We start from the raw sequence: 13,762 nt of genomic DNA, 5'->3' as shown, positions 1-13,762 counted from the left end.
GGGAAGGCCAGGTACAAACTGGAAATCAGATGCCAAGTCTTGGCTTCTGCATTGAATTCAATCTAAGATCAAAAAATAATTTAATCTTGAATTGATGTGGATTCTGAGTGTTCTACGTGAACCTGAGTATTTTGGCTTTTGGGGGGATTTAAACATCAAACTTGAGATGAACGTAAAGTATGATGAACAAACTTCTAAACATAACACTTACTGGGGTTTTCTGGTTACAAATATTGAACTTAACATACTGAGTATTTTCCATTATCACTAAATATCCTTTACATGTTTTTGAATGACTGCAAAATATTTCAATATGTGGATGAACCTTAATTTTTAAAATTACCTATTGTTTCAGATTTATATTGCTTCTATTTTTCAGTTATTGTAAGTAAAACTATAATAAAAATCCTAATGGTTAGTTTTTCTTTAATGCTTATAACATGCTAGGCACTATGTCAAATACCTTTTAAAAAATTGAGATGAAGGGCACCTGGGTGGCTCAGTGGGTTAAGCCTCTGCCTTCGGCTCAGGTCATGATCTCAGGGTTTTGGGATCAAGCCCCGCATGGGGCTCTCTGCTCAGCAGGGAGCCTGCTTCCTCCTCTCTCTCTGCCTGCCTCTCTGCCTACTTGTGATCTCTCTCTGTCAAATAAATCAATAAAATCTTTAAAAACAAATTGAGGTGAAATCCACTTAGCATAAGTAACTGTTTCAAAGGGAACAATTCAGTGATACTTAGCACATTCACAATGTTGTGCGTCCACCGGCTCTGTCTAGTTCTCATGTAGTTCAAAACAGTTTCATTGCCTCAAAACAACACTGTACCCATTGAGCAGTTACTCCTAATTCCCTCCCTCAGCGCTCCTGATAGCCACAAATCTATATTCTATTGATGGACTTAACAATTCTGAATTTTTCGCATAAATAGAATCTTACAGTGGGATTCTGGCTTATTCTATTTGGCATAATGTTGTGAGATTCATCCATGTTGTAGCTTGTATTAGTACCTCATTCCTTTTAATGGCTAAATAATATTCTGTTGTATGTAGCTACAGTGATTTGTTTATTCATTCATCTGCTGATGGACTTTGGGCTTTTTCCAAGCTTCTGGCTATTGGAAACTGCTATCATGAACTCACTTGTATTTGTGTTTGTTTGTGTATTTGTTTTGAGTTCTCTTGGGTATATACTTCACAGAATTGTTGGTTCATATTGGGTCATATGGTAATTTTACAAATAACTTTTTAAGGAAACTCCCAACTACTTCCCCTGGAAGCTGGTATATTTTACATCCCTGCAAGTGATGTATTAGTGTTCCAGTTTCTCCATATCCTTGATTATATCAGCTATTCTCTCTCTCTGTCTCTCTGTCTCTCTCGCTCACTCTCTTTCTCTTAGGCTGTTGCCACCCTAGTGGGCATGAAGTGGTATCTTGTTTGGTTTGCCTTTCCCTAGTGACTAATGATGCTGAACATCTTTTCATGTAATTGTTGGCCATTTGTATATATTCTCTGGAGAAATATCTATTTAAGTCCCTTGCCAATTTTGTAATTAGGTTTTTATCTGTGTTTTATTATAGTTACAACTCTTATAACTCTGAGTTATAGGAGTTTTTTTATATGTTCTGGATGCTAGATCTTACCAGCTATATGGTTTCCAAATATTTTCTTAATTCTGTAGATTTGTCTTTTCATTTTCTTTTTTTTTTTTTAAGATTTTATTTATTTGACAGAGATCGCAAGTAGGTAGAGAGGCAGGCAGGGGCTGGGGTGGGAGGATCCCTGCTCCCAGAGAGTCTGATGCCAGGCTCAATCCCAGGACCCTGAGATCATGACCTGAGCCCAAGGCAGAGGCTTAACCCACTGAGCCACCCAGGCACCCCCTCACTTTCTTTATAATGTTCTTTAGTGCGAAAGTTTTTAATTTAGACAAAGTCCAATCTTTTTTCTTTTATTGCTCACTTATACTTTTGGTGTCATATCTAAGAATCCATAGCCAAACCCAAAGTAATAAAGATTTATTCCCATCATTTTTTCTAATAATTTTATAGTTTCAGCTCTTATGTATTTTTTTTAAAGATTTATTTATTTATTTTAGAGAGAATAAGTGTGCACAAGTGGAGGGATGGGGAGGGGCAAGAAATATTTCAACGTTGTGTTTTGCCATTGAATATGATGCTGTGAGTTTTTCATATATATGGTCTTTATCATGTTGAGAATGTTCTCTTCTATTCCTAGTTTTATGAGAGTTTTTATCATGAAATTATGTCAAATGCTTTTTGACAAATGCTTTTTTCTGTGAGAATCAAGATCATACAGTTTTTTCCTTCCTTCTTTTGCCAAATGCTTTTTTCTGTGAGAATTGAGATCACATAGTTTTTTTTCCTTCCTTCTGTTACTGTGATGTATTATATTGGTTGACTACTCTGTGCCAAACCCTTGTAAATGAATTGTCACATTTAATACTCATAATTACCTATGAGAGGTGGGTATTCTCACTATGAGCTTCTTTCCCTATTTTCATTCCTCCTGCTATCTTCTTTTCTGAACCCTCTGAGAAACCAGTGACCTCCTTAATGTCACTATAGAGTAGACTGCATTTTCTCACGTTTTATATAAATGGAATAATTCAGTAGGTACATTTCTGTTTAATTCATAATTTCTTTAACTCATTATAATTATTTTCAGATTTGTCTATGTTATTGAACGTATCAATAGTTAATTCCATTTTCTTGCTGCGTCGTAGTCTATTGTGTGGATATGCCACAATTTGTTTACAATTCATGTGTTGAAAGACATTTAGATATTTTCAGTTTTTTGGTGATTGCAAATAAAGCTGCTCCCTCCCCAAAATGTGTACAGGTCCTTGTGAATGTGGGCCTTCATATCTTTTGGATAATACCTAGGAATAAAATTGTTACATCATGTGGTAAGTGTGTTTCTATAAGAAACTGAAAGGAAAGGAAGGGAGGGAGGAAGGGAAGGAAGAAGGAAAGGGTAAAGGGAGGAAGAGGAGAAGGGAGGAGAGGGAGGAAAGGGGGGAGGAAGGACAGGAAGGAAGGTAGAAAGAAGGAAAAGAAAAGAAAAGAAGGAGAGAAAAGAAAACTGCCAAGAAAGAGAAAGGGACGACCAAGTTGGTTTGCAAAGTAGCTATGCCGTTATGCATTCCCACCAGCAGTTGTTGAGGGCTCCACTTGGTCTGCATGCTTGCCAGTGCTTCTTATGATCAGTCCTTTTAATTTTAGCCATTCCAGTAGGGTGTTTGGCATCTTGTGGGCTTTGTTTTCATTTTCTAATGGTTAATGGAATGTCGAAGCATTTTTTTCATATGCTTATTTATTTACCACCTGTATATCCTCTTTGATGAAGTATCTGTTCAGAAATTTTTACCAATTTTTAATGTAGTTGCTGTGATGAAGTTTTAGGGCATTTGAAAGTATATTCTGTATATAGATCCTTTTCAGGTATGTGCTTTATAAATACCTTACCCACTAGGTAACTTGCTTATTTATTCTCTTAATCTATATATCTTTTGTGAATGAAGACTTCAAGGTTGATAATGTCAGATTTGTTGGCTTTTAAAATTTTATGTATCATGCCTGAGAAACCCTTGTCTAATCCAAGATGACAGATACTTTCTTTTATGTCTTCTAAAAGTTTTAGAGTTTGGGATGTTACATTTAAGCTTATGATCCATGTTGAATTATTTTTTTTTTATATGGTGCAAATTATGGATTGAGGTCTGTTTCTTTTCTATGTGGATAGTCAGTTGTTTAGTACCATTTGTTGAAAGCAGTACTTTCTCCACTGGATTGTCTTTGCAGCACTGTTGAAAATCAGTTGCTCAAATACGTGTGGGCCTCTTTCTAGATTCTGTATGTTCATTTGACTTATTAGCCTAGTTTTATGTCGATATCATAGTGTCTTAATTATTGTACCTTTATAATAAGTCTTGAAATCAGATATTTTAAGTCCTGTAACATTTTTTTTCAAGATTTCTTTGGCTGTTCTTCTTTTTTGCATTTCATACAAATTTTAAAATTGGCTTGTCAATTTTTACCAAAACAAACTGCTGGGATTTTGGTGAAGATTGCATTGACTCTATAGATAAGTTTGGGGAGAATTGACATTTTTACAATATTAAGTCTTCTGACCCATGAAAAAGAATATAAGTATTTACTTAGATCTTTAATTTCTCTCTGCAATATTTTGTATTTTTCAATGTGCAGATTATTCACATTCTTTTTTCAGATTTATCCTTAAGTATTTCATATTGATTGATGCTATTATAAATATTTTAAATTTTAATTTACAATATTTTATTACTATCATATAGAAATATAACTGATTTCTGTATATTGACCTCATATCCTATAATGTTGCTAAATCCATTTGCTAGTTTTAGCAGACTTTTTTGGTCAATTCCATTGGAATTTTATATAAATGATCATTTGGCTTCAGACAGTTTTACTTCTTCCTTTCCTATTGGGATGCCTTTTGTTTTTTTATCCCTGCCCAGTTGTACTGGCCAGAACCTCCAGTTGAATATTGAATTCAGTAATGTTGAATAGAAATGGTGAGAATGGCCATCCTTTCCTTATTCCTGATCTTAGTGGGAAAATATTGTCTTTCACCATTAAGTATATTACTTATGTATTGTTGTGTGTGTGTGTATGTATGTGTGTGTGTGATGGTGTTTTTTAATTTAAAACTTGTATTTTTTTATTCATTTATTTATTTGTTTGAGAGGGGGGAGGGGCAGAGAGGAGAGGGAGATAGTCTTAAACAGACTCTGTGCTGAGCACAGAGCCTGACATGGGGTTGCATCTCACCATCTTGATCATGACCTGATCAAGAGTCAGATGCTTAACACACTGAGCCACCCAGGTGCTCCACTTGTATGTTTTTCATACAACTTTTATAGGGTCAGGAAGTACATTTCTCTTCCACTTGCTGAAAGGGATGGATGTTAGATTTTTGTCAAATTCTTTTTCTATGTCTATTTAAATGATCATACAGGTTTTTTTGTTCTTTAGTTAATATGGTGAATTATATCAATTGTTTTTGTGTAAGTCAACCTTGCATGCCTGGCATAAATCCCACTTGGTCATGGTGTATATTTGTTTTTATATTTTGTTGGATTTTATTTCTTAAAAATGATAAATCTTATATCTTTGTTCATGAGGTATATTGGTCTATAGTTTGCTTTTTTGTGATGTATTTACCTAGTTTTGTTGTCAGAGTAATGCTGACCTCATAGAGTTAAATGGGAATTATCCCATCCTCTTCAATTTTTTAAAAATATTACATAGAATTAAAATTTTTTCTTCCTTAAGCTTTTGGTAGAATTCATCAGTGTTTTCACATGGACTGGTCTTCTTTCTGGTAGGTTAATTAAAAATTCAGTGTCTTCAGTATATAATAGGGCTAGTTAGGTTATGTATTTCTTCTCGTTAGAGTTCTGTTAATCTTTATCTTTCCAGAATTTGTTCATTTCCTCTAAGTTTTCAAATTTATTGATATAAGGTTTGTCATTATATTCCTTTATTATGCTTTTAATACCTGTAGACCTTATAATATAGCTCTCCATAGAATTCCTTCATTCCTGATATTTGTGATTAATGTTTTCTTTCTCTTTTTTCCTGATTACCCTGGCTAGAAGTTTATCAACTTTATTGACATTCTCAAAAAATCAACATTTGATTCTATTGCTCTTCTCTCTGGTTTTTCTATTTTTTATTTCATTGATTTTTAAAAATTTTTTATTTTTTAATAAACATATATTTTTATCCCCAGGGGTACAGTTCTGTTAATCGCCAGATTTACACACTTCACAGCAATTACCATAGCACATACCCTCCCCAATGTCCATAACCCCACCCCCTTTCTCCCAAACCCCTTCCCCCAGCAACCCTCAGTTTGTTTTGTGAGATTAAGAGTCACTTATGGTTTGTCTCCTTCCCAATCCCATCTTGTTTCATTTATTCTTCTCCTACCCCCTTAACACCCCATGTTGCATCTCTACTTCCTCATATCAGGGAGATCATATGATAGGTGTCTTTCTCTGCTTGACTTATTTTGCTAAGCATGATACTCTCTAGTTCCATCCACGTTGTCGCAAATGGCAAGATTTCATTTCTTTTGATGGCTGCATAGCATTCCATTGTGTATATTATGGGTTATTTAGAAATACATTATTTAGTTTTCAAATATTTGGGCATTTTGCATAATTTTTCCATTTTAGTTTCTAACTTAATTGCTGTGGTTAGAGTACTTATTTTGTATGACTTGAATTATTTTAAGTTGGTTAACTTGTTCTATGGCCCAGATTAGTAAATGTTCTGTGTGTACTTGAAAAGAATGTGTATTCTGCTGTTGGGTAGAGTGTCCTATGAATTAGGTTAAGCTGGTTGATAGTATTGCTTAATTCATCTATATACTTGCTGATTTTCTGCTTTGTTCAATAACCTCTTATTTTGCAATAGATAATCCATTCAATGCTATTTGATATATTTTCACTTCACTTCGGACATTGTAGCTTACATTTCTAGGAATTCTGTGTGGGTCTTTTATTCTATATGTCTCTCAGTTTTTGAACATATGGAATATATAATAACTATTTTCACACTTTTTTTCTGAAGAAGGTAAAGAAAGTTTCCCTGAGACCTAAAGAATGAGTAAACATTTGCCATGTGAGGGAGGTAGAAGAGCAGTAGAACGCAGCAAAAAAAAAATAATAATAATAATAATAAGTCAGTTTCCAGGTAGAATAAATAGCATGTATAAAGACCAGCAAGTAGAAAGGAGTTTGGAATTTTCAAGAAATATGAGAAGGTCAGAAGGAATGTCAGGAATGGGTTAGAATTATAAAGAGAAGAAAATAGAAAGGTAGTTGTGAAGAATGAAGGCAGCAGATGTTACAAAGCCTTCTAAGCAGGTGCTCAGTCAGCATTTGACTACATTATGCTGCCCCCAAATCACAGTGGCTCAGAACAATAAAAGGTTATTCCCTGCTTATGTCACATATTCATAGAAAGGTAACTATGACCCTGTCCACATCTTCATTCAGGACTGAAGGAATAACTCCTAACTGGAACATACCAATCTCACCTTGGTGAGCTGACATATAGCTTCCAAATTATCTGTCTGAAACTGACATATTCACTTCTACTCACACTGCATTGGACAAAGCAAGTTTCAGAGCTGAGCCTGATGTCAGTAAGATGGGAGGAATAGCAAATATTTGGTAACAATAATACAATCTACTTAAGAATGCTAAGGATTTTAATCTTCAGCTGAAAAACAATGAAAAATCAGCTTCAGGTGAATGTTAAGCTCAAGAGTTATCACTTTATTAAGATTAGTCTTTATTTTTAGAAAAAATCAAAAGTCATTTGGAGTCAAAGTCAAAGAAATAATTTGGATGATCATAGTAAGTAACTTTGCATCAAAAAATAGGATAAAACATTTTATAAAAGTAAAACTGATTTTTCTGTGAGATTTATAGAAAACTATGATAACGTAATTTTAATCATTTTAACTGCCCTGCATACCTATCTTAAAAAGAGTGACAATTACTTGCATATGTAGCTTCTGATGTTTGTTTTTAAAAAGTCACTAATAGTATCTTGAAGACTTTATTCTGATGATTGTTTTACAGAGTTAGAGGACAGTATAAACTGGAATTTTACACTGCAGTTACAAAGAATGTTATTTAATCATTTTTGCAATATAAACAGTGGTGGATTTGAGAGTGTGAGTGTTTTTATCTTAGTGCCTTAGGGGAAGGAGCAAGTAAGCACCAGGAGAGCTGAGCCAACCATCAGACAGGTAGATGTGATCCTTTGAAACCAGAATTCGAGGGTTTGAAAGAACACCAGGCCTCTAGAGGAGGAGACACCCTTAATGGGGATAGAGTCTGTGACAGTGAAATCAGAGAAAAAGGCAATCCAAATCTGACATTATTTCTCTTTAAGGAAACAGGTCTTACATTTCAGTGACCATCTGTTTGCCAGGTGCATGGCCATGTTCTAGCAGAGGAAATTGCATGAGAGGCAGGAGGAATCCGTCTACAACTCCAAACTAGGTCCAGTGTCCATAATACTATTTATATCTCTACTATAGTACATGCCAGATAATTTAAGTGATATGTGAGTATGACTTACTTCCCCATAGACCATAAATTCCTTAAGGGCAGGAACAATGTTTTATCTACCTTTGTATCTACCATCCTAGCATAGTCAATTAAACAGATACAAGAAGAGAAGGCCATTGATCTAGCCATTTATTCCTCTGAACAAGCTTGGCAGTGACTCCATTAGAAGTGAGAGACTCTTTTGGTAATGTCCGGGAAGAGCTCCAGACTGCTGCTCAGCATGAAGAAGGCAGCAAGCCAGAATGCATGCTGGCAGGAAGCTATGTCCAGAGATACACCTGAGAGAAGGTCCTGCCAGAGGAATGGCCAGCAGAACCCCCAGGAGAGACCCACAGATGACAGCAGAGAGCCTGAACCAGAACTGAGAGAATGTTGAAAACCTTGAAAGAAAGCCATCAGCGTCTATTATTGCTCTTTGCTTGATATTAGATGTTTCTTTCACACCTTATGACTAGTATGTTTGCAAGGAGAGGAGCCCTGAGCCCTCTAGAAACTTGGATCCTGGGCATTAGAACCAAGGAAATGATGACCCTCTCTCCAGTTGATCCTGAGCATATCAGACTCTGAGCTTCTCATTGGGGGCACAATATCTTACTCATAGTCATCTCCCACATGAAGTGACAGGAGCAAAGTCCATATGCCACAAGTACATATGGAGTGGGACCTCACATAATATCTTGTATAATTATAAGGCCATGCCCTGATTAATTCACATATATATATTCAATATTAACTCTATTAATGACATATCTTCCATCTGTTTCATAAAAGGAAAAGAAAACTGATCAGTTATGTTTGGATTTTGAAGGAACAAGGGTTTTGTTCATTTTTAGAGCCTGGTGAATGTAGGCCTTCAAGAGCTTCACTCTTCCTCCAGGATTGGTAACCACCTAGGACTTCTGTTTCTAGCTTGTAGATTCACCATCTTCCAATTCTGGACTGTGACTCAGACCATCAGGCAGGTCATTTTTTATATTAATACATGTTAGACAAACTGATTCTATAGACAAATAAACATGGGAAATCTGAGTTAAAGGTAAACAAGTATCTTTGCTGTGGGCCTCCTTAGAATTTCTAATATGTTAGTGTACTCTGGAGATGGATACACAAGCATTTCCCAACTCATGTGACCTCAGAACCCCTCCCTTGCATATATCTCCTAGAAATAATGTATTGCATAGGCTACTTTGGGATTTCCTAGAAAGTGAGAGCCAGGAGCATCAAGTCATACACTCTCATATGAGCCTAGCTCTGCCACTGGGAATGATTCAGGCACTTGTGAACCGGGGCCACAGAACAGAACCAGCATCATTATCATAGATGATGTTGGATAAATCACTGCACCTTTCTGGGGTTCAGTTCCTATGTTTGAAACATAAAGAAGTTAGATCCCTCTGGACAGTATCTAAAGTCAAATCTATTGTATAGTTCTGTGATACTCCGTCGTGAACTTTGGTAGGAAGACATTTAAATGTCAAGGACAACACATAAGAAAATTTAGGCTTCCTTATTGCTATAGCAATTTCTGTGTTACTCCCAAGTAGACAGGTTAGGGTTTTGCTCCATCTTGCTGATATCAATAAGTCCCCTTATAATTAGCTCTGTCCTATTGTTCCAGCCTTCTCTCTAACCATCCAGTCCCCCAACCTCCTCCCCATGCTATAGCGACCTATCCATCCTTCTCTTCTTGAAAGACCTTTTCTTTCTCTTCGGCCCCTGATAACCCCTACTTATCCTTCCAAATGTCACATAATTTATAAACTCTACCCTGACTTTCCTAGGAAGAGTCACAGTGCCCTAAACATCACGTTTTGAGCATTTTCATGGTATATACCAATTGTATGTTATATATATTATCCCTGCTCAGACAGTGGTAGACCTTTGATCAATGTTTGTTGAATTGAATATTGACAAGAATTTCTGGCTTCCCAGTTCAATGAACAAAGGATGTTTCTCTTCCCATAGTGTCTGATACCACGACCCCACTTTACAACTGAAAGACTAGTACCTGAGCATCTATAGTTCAGTGCCACATTTTAATAAAGGAACAGCCACAAGGGCAATTTGTTACATTCCAGTCTGGAATTTGAATATTGAGTCAATGAGCAAAAAATCTAAAAATGGCAGGAGTTAAGTGTCCTGAGTATACAGTGGCAGAGCAGGACTAATATCCTATTTTATTAGCCGTAGTTATAGCTTCCTGATACTGTTAGAACCACCTTAATTCCTGCCTGTTTTCAAGCATTGTTTTCTATCCTTTTCAGTGATCCTATGAACTCCTGATAAACTTAAGCTAGACCAGAACCTGATTTTGTTGATACCAAAGAACCCTAACTGATGCAAGGAGACAGAAGGAGGTCAAGTGGGGCAGTCATTATTAGAATAATGAGGGTTCTGGATTTACATATGAAACTAAATATTCAAATCTATGAGAGGTGGAGAGATAACCATTTTTTTTTCAAAAGCATAGAGAGACTATAGTGATTAATAAAATTGTCATTATGTATTTTTTAAATTAATGGATACTGAAGAGTTCAACTGCAATTCTCTGAAGATTTGTAAAAATTTTTGACATTAAAAAGATATTCTTGCATTGAGATCGAAAAAGGTTTTATGCAACACCAAAAATATGATCTATACATCATAGATGGAAAAAGCAACAAATTGGAATTTATCAAAATTAAAACTTTTTTCTCTGTAAAGGATACTTTCAATAAAGTGAAAAAAGCTACAGACTGGGAGGAAAATATTTACTCATCACATATCTAACAAAAGTCTTGTATCCAAAATATAGAAGGAACTCTCAAAACTGAACAGTAAGAAAACAATAATCCAATTAAAAAAATAGACAAAAAATCTAAACAGATATTTCACCAAAGTAGACCTAGAGAAGGCACATAAACACATGGAAGTGTGCTCAATTATTGTTACCCATGGGGAAATACAAATTAAAACCACAATGAGATACACTCACTATACTCCAATCAGAAAGGCTAAAGTATAAAGAAACTGACATTGCCAAGCCCTAACAAGGATGCAAAGCAAACGGATTTCTCATATATAGTTGGAGGAAGTGCAAAATCGTGCAGCTATCTTGGAAAATAGTCTGGCAGTTTCTTACAATGTTAAACAGGCAATTAGCAAGTAATCCAGTAGTCCTTACTTCAAGGAACTTACCTACAGGAAATGAAAACTTATGTTCACATAAAAACCCATATGTGAATGTTTATAATTAGCTTTTTTCATAGCTGATTAAAACTAAAAACAACCCAAATTTCCATCAACAGGTGAACAGAAAATCAAATTGTGATATGTACAAGTAATAGAATACTACTTAGCAATGATGAGATAGGAAATACTCATACATGGAACAACATGGATAAATCTCACATGCATTTTGCTAAGTGAAAGAGTCCAGAACGAAAAGGCTACATACTACGTGATTCCCTTTAAGTGACATTCTGGAAGAGGCAAAACTATACAGACAGAAAACAAATCAGTTGTTGCCATGGGGAGTTAACTGCAAAGGGAATTTTGGGAAGTGATGAAACTCTATTGTGATGAAATCTCTATTGTGTTGGATCATCCGCAACTCTGTACATTATTAAACACCCGTAAAACTGTACACCACAAAGACTACATTTTATTACATGAAACTTAAAAAATAAGTTTATAAAAAAGATCCTTGTATATGAAGCCTTGTGCATTTTTGGAGGTTGAGGAAGACAGATCTTTGTCAAAATAGTAAAAATTATGAAAAACAAGTTAGGATATTTAGATTATGTTAATTTTTATATAATTATAAATGAATAAAAATACACAGTACAGAATTCACAAAACAGACTTTTTGTCTACCATAATTAAAATACTACCACTTTTACAGAGTTCCCCGGATTTTTTTTAAGCCCTGAAAGAACACATGGTTTGTTGAGTTTCATTCTCATTGTTGATCAAAAAAGCCCTATATTCTTCCCTGTGGTTCACAAACAGAATCTTTAACCATGTAGAATTCAAGATGAAATGTTCGAAATTTTGTTTACTTTATCTTTTCACTTTTTTTTTCTTATAAAGGTTTTTCAAATCAAAGAACAAATCTGCAAATCACAACAGAATCTTTAACCATGTAGAATTCAAGATGAAATGTTCGAAATTTTGTTTACTTTATCTTTTCACTTTTTTTTTCTTATAAAGGTTTTTCAAATCAAAGAACAAATCTGCAGCTTGTATCAGTTGAAAGGGTCGTTTATTGGGGCTTCACAGAAATGCGGCTGTTGCACTGTATTTGGAATGAAAGTGTTTCTTCATGGTAAAAGTTTATCGATCAGAGCACCACATCTCCAATGATTTTATTAGAACAAAGTCATTGCTTTAAAACAGTTAAAATCAATTTATTCAAAGATGGACATGCTACTGAGCACTCGAGGGTAAATTAAAACTGACTCCTTTTGCATTTGTGAACAAATGTTATGTTTTTAAATTAATGAAAGAAAAACTACTTCTTTAATGTGACATGAACTCTCCTGGTAAAATCTGTAGATGAAATTGAAGCAATGAAATGTTTTCCAAATTAGTAAGCCATTTTGTTAATGAGAATGTGCATTAGGAATGCAGTTCCTGCTCAGGGTCAACTAATATACTGAAGCTTTCCAAATGTATTTCATCTCGGTCCTTGAATGCCTCACAGAGCCAACATGATATATATTCTCTAGTGTCTTAGGCTTCACGTGCTACTGGAGTTACAGCAGTGTTTACTGTTTTAGCATATATAACATCCCTTCTAACTACACCAATTTCAGTCCCAAGGGAAACAGTGCTGCTGTGTCTAAACTGAAAACCAAATTATTCTATAAGATAAGCTCATGAATTTTAGAAAAAAAAAATTTAGAAAAAAAAAACCAGATTTTCTACTTTTATCAAGAGAACAAAGTAGAGAGCTTTGAAAACTACACTGATTTCTTTTCACGTTCCTTGGATATTTTTTGACTTGGATGTATAAAGTGGTTTCCCAAAAGCTCAAATTTGGGACTAAAACTAGAAACCTGCCTGGCTAAGGGTTTAAGGACCATAAGGCAAGAGGGGATAATAATCTAGAGTTTGTCCCAACATCTGAGAACCCAAGGAAGGACCCTAAGGAGGCAGTGAGTTATACTTAAACAACAATCCAAATCAGTGGAATAGATAGCATGACACAGGGAGTAAGAACTTCATCGCAGTTCTGCTATACTCTCCAAAATACCAAGACAATTGTATGTCTTCAGTAAATGCTTGTTGACATGAGTCTGTACAACCCATTCCTCATATATTCTGTGCTTTTAGAGAGAAGCATAATGGCTAACATTCATTGCATACTTATTCTATGGTAGGCACTTGTGGTGCTTTGTAGGCATTTTCTTATTTAATACTCACATCAACATCAGAGAAATGAATGCTGTTGTTACCCCCTTTTATTTAATCAGCCCTGGGTGATTAAATAATATGCCCCCAAATCAAAACATTGGTATGTGTGACCGACTAGTATGAAAATCCCAGAAATCCAGACCCTATGCCTGGATTATGACCAGCCTAAATGAAAAGAAGTCTATAAATTAAACAAGGGAGGAGGAGAAGAT

Source organism: Mustela putorius, unplaced genomic scaffold, assembly GCF_011764305.1.
Source record: "Mustela putorius furo isolate JIRA1106 unplaced genomic scaffold, ASM1176430v1.1 tig00003942_pilon_pilon_pilon, whole genome shotgun sequence".
Lineage (NCBI taxonomy): Eukaryota > Metazoa > Chordata > Mammalia > Carnivora > Mustelidae > Mustela > Mustela putorius.
The sequence above is the reverse complement of the archived record's forward strand: the minus strand, read 5'-3'. Positions refer to the sequence as shown.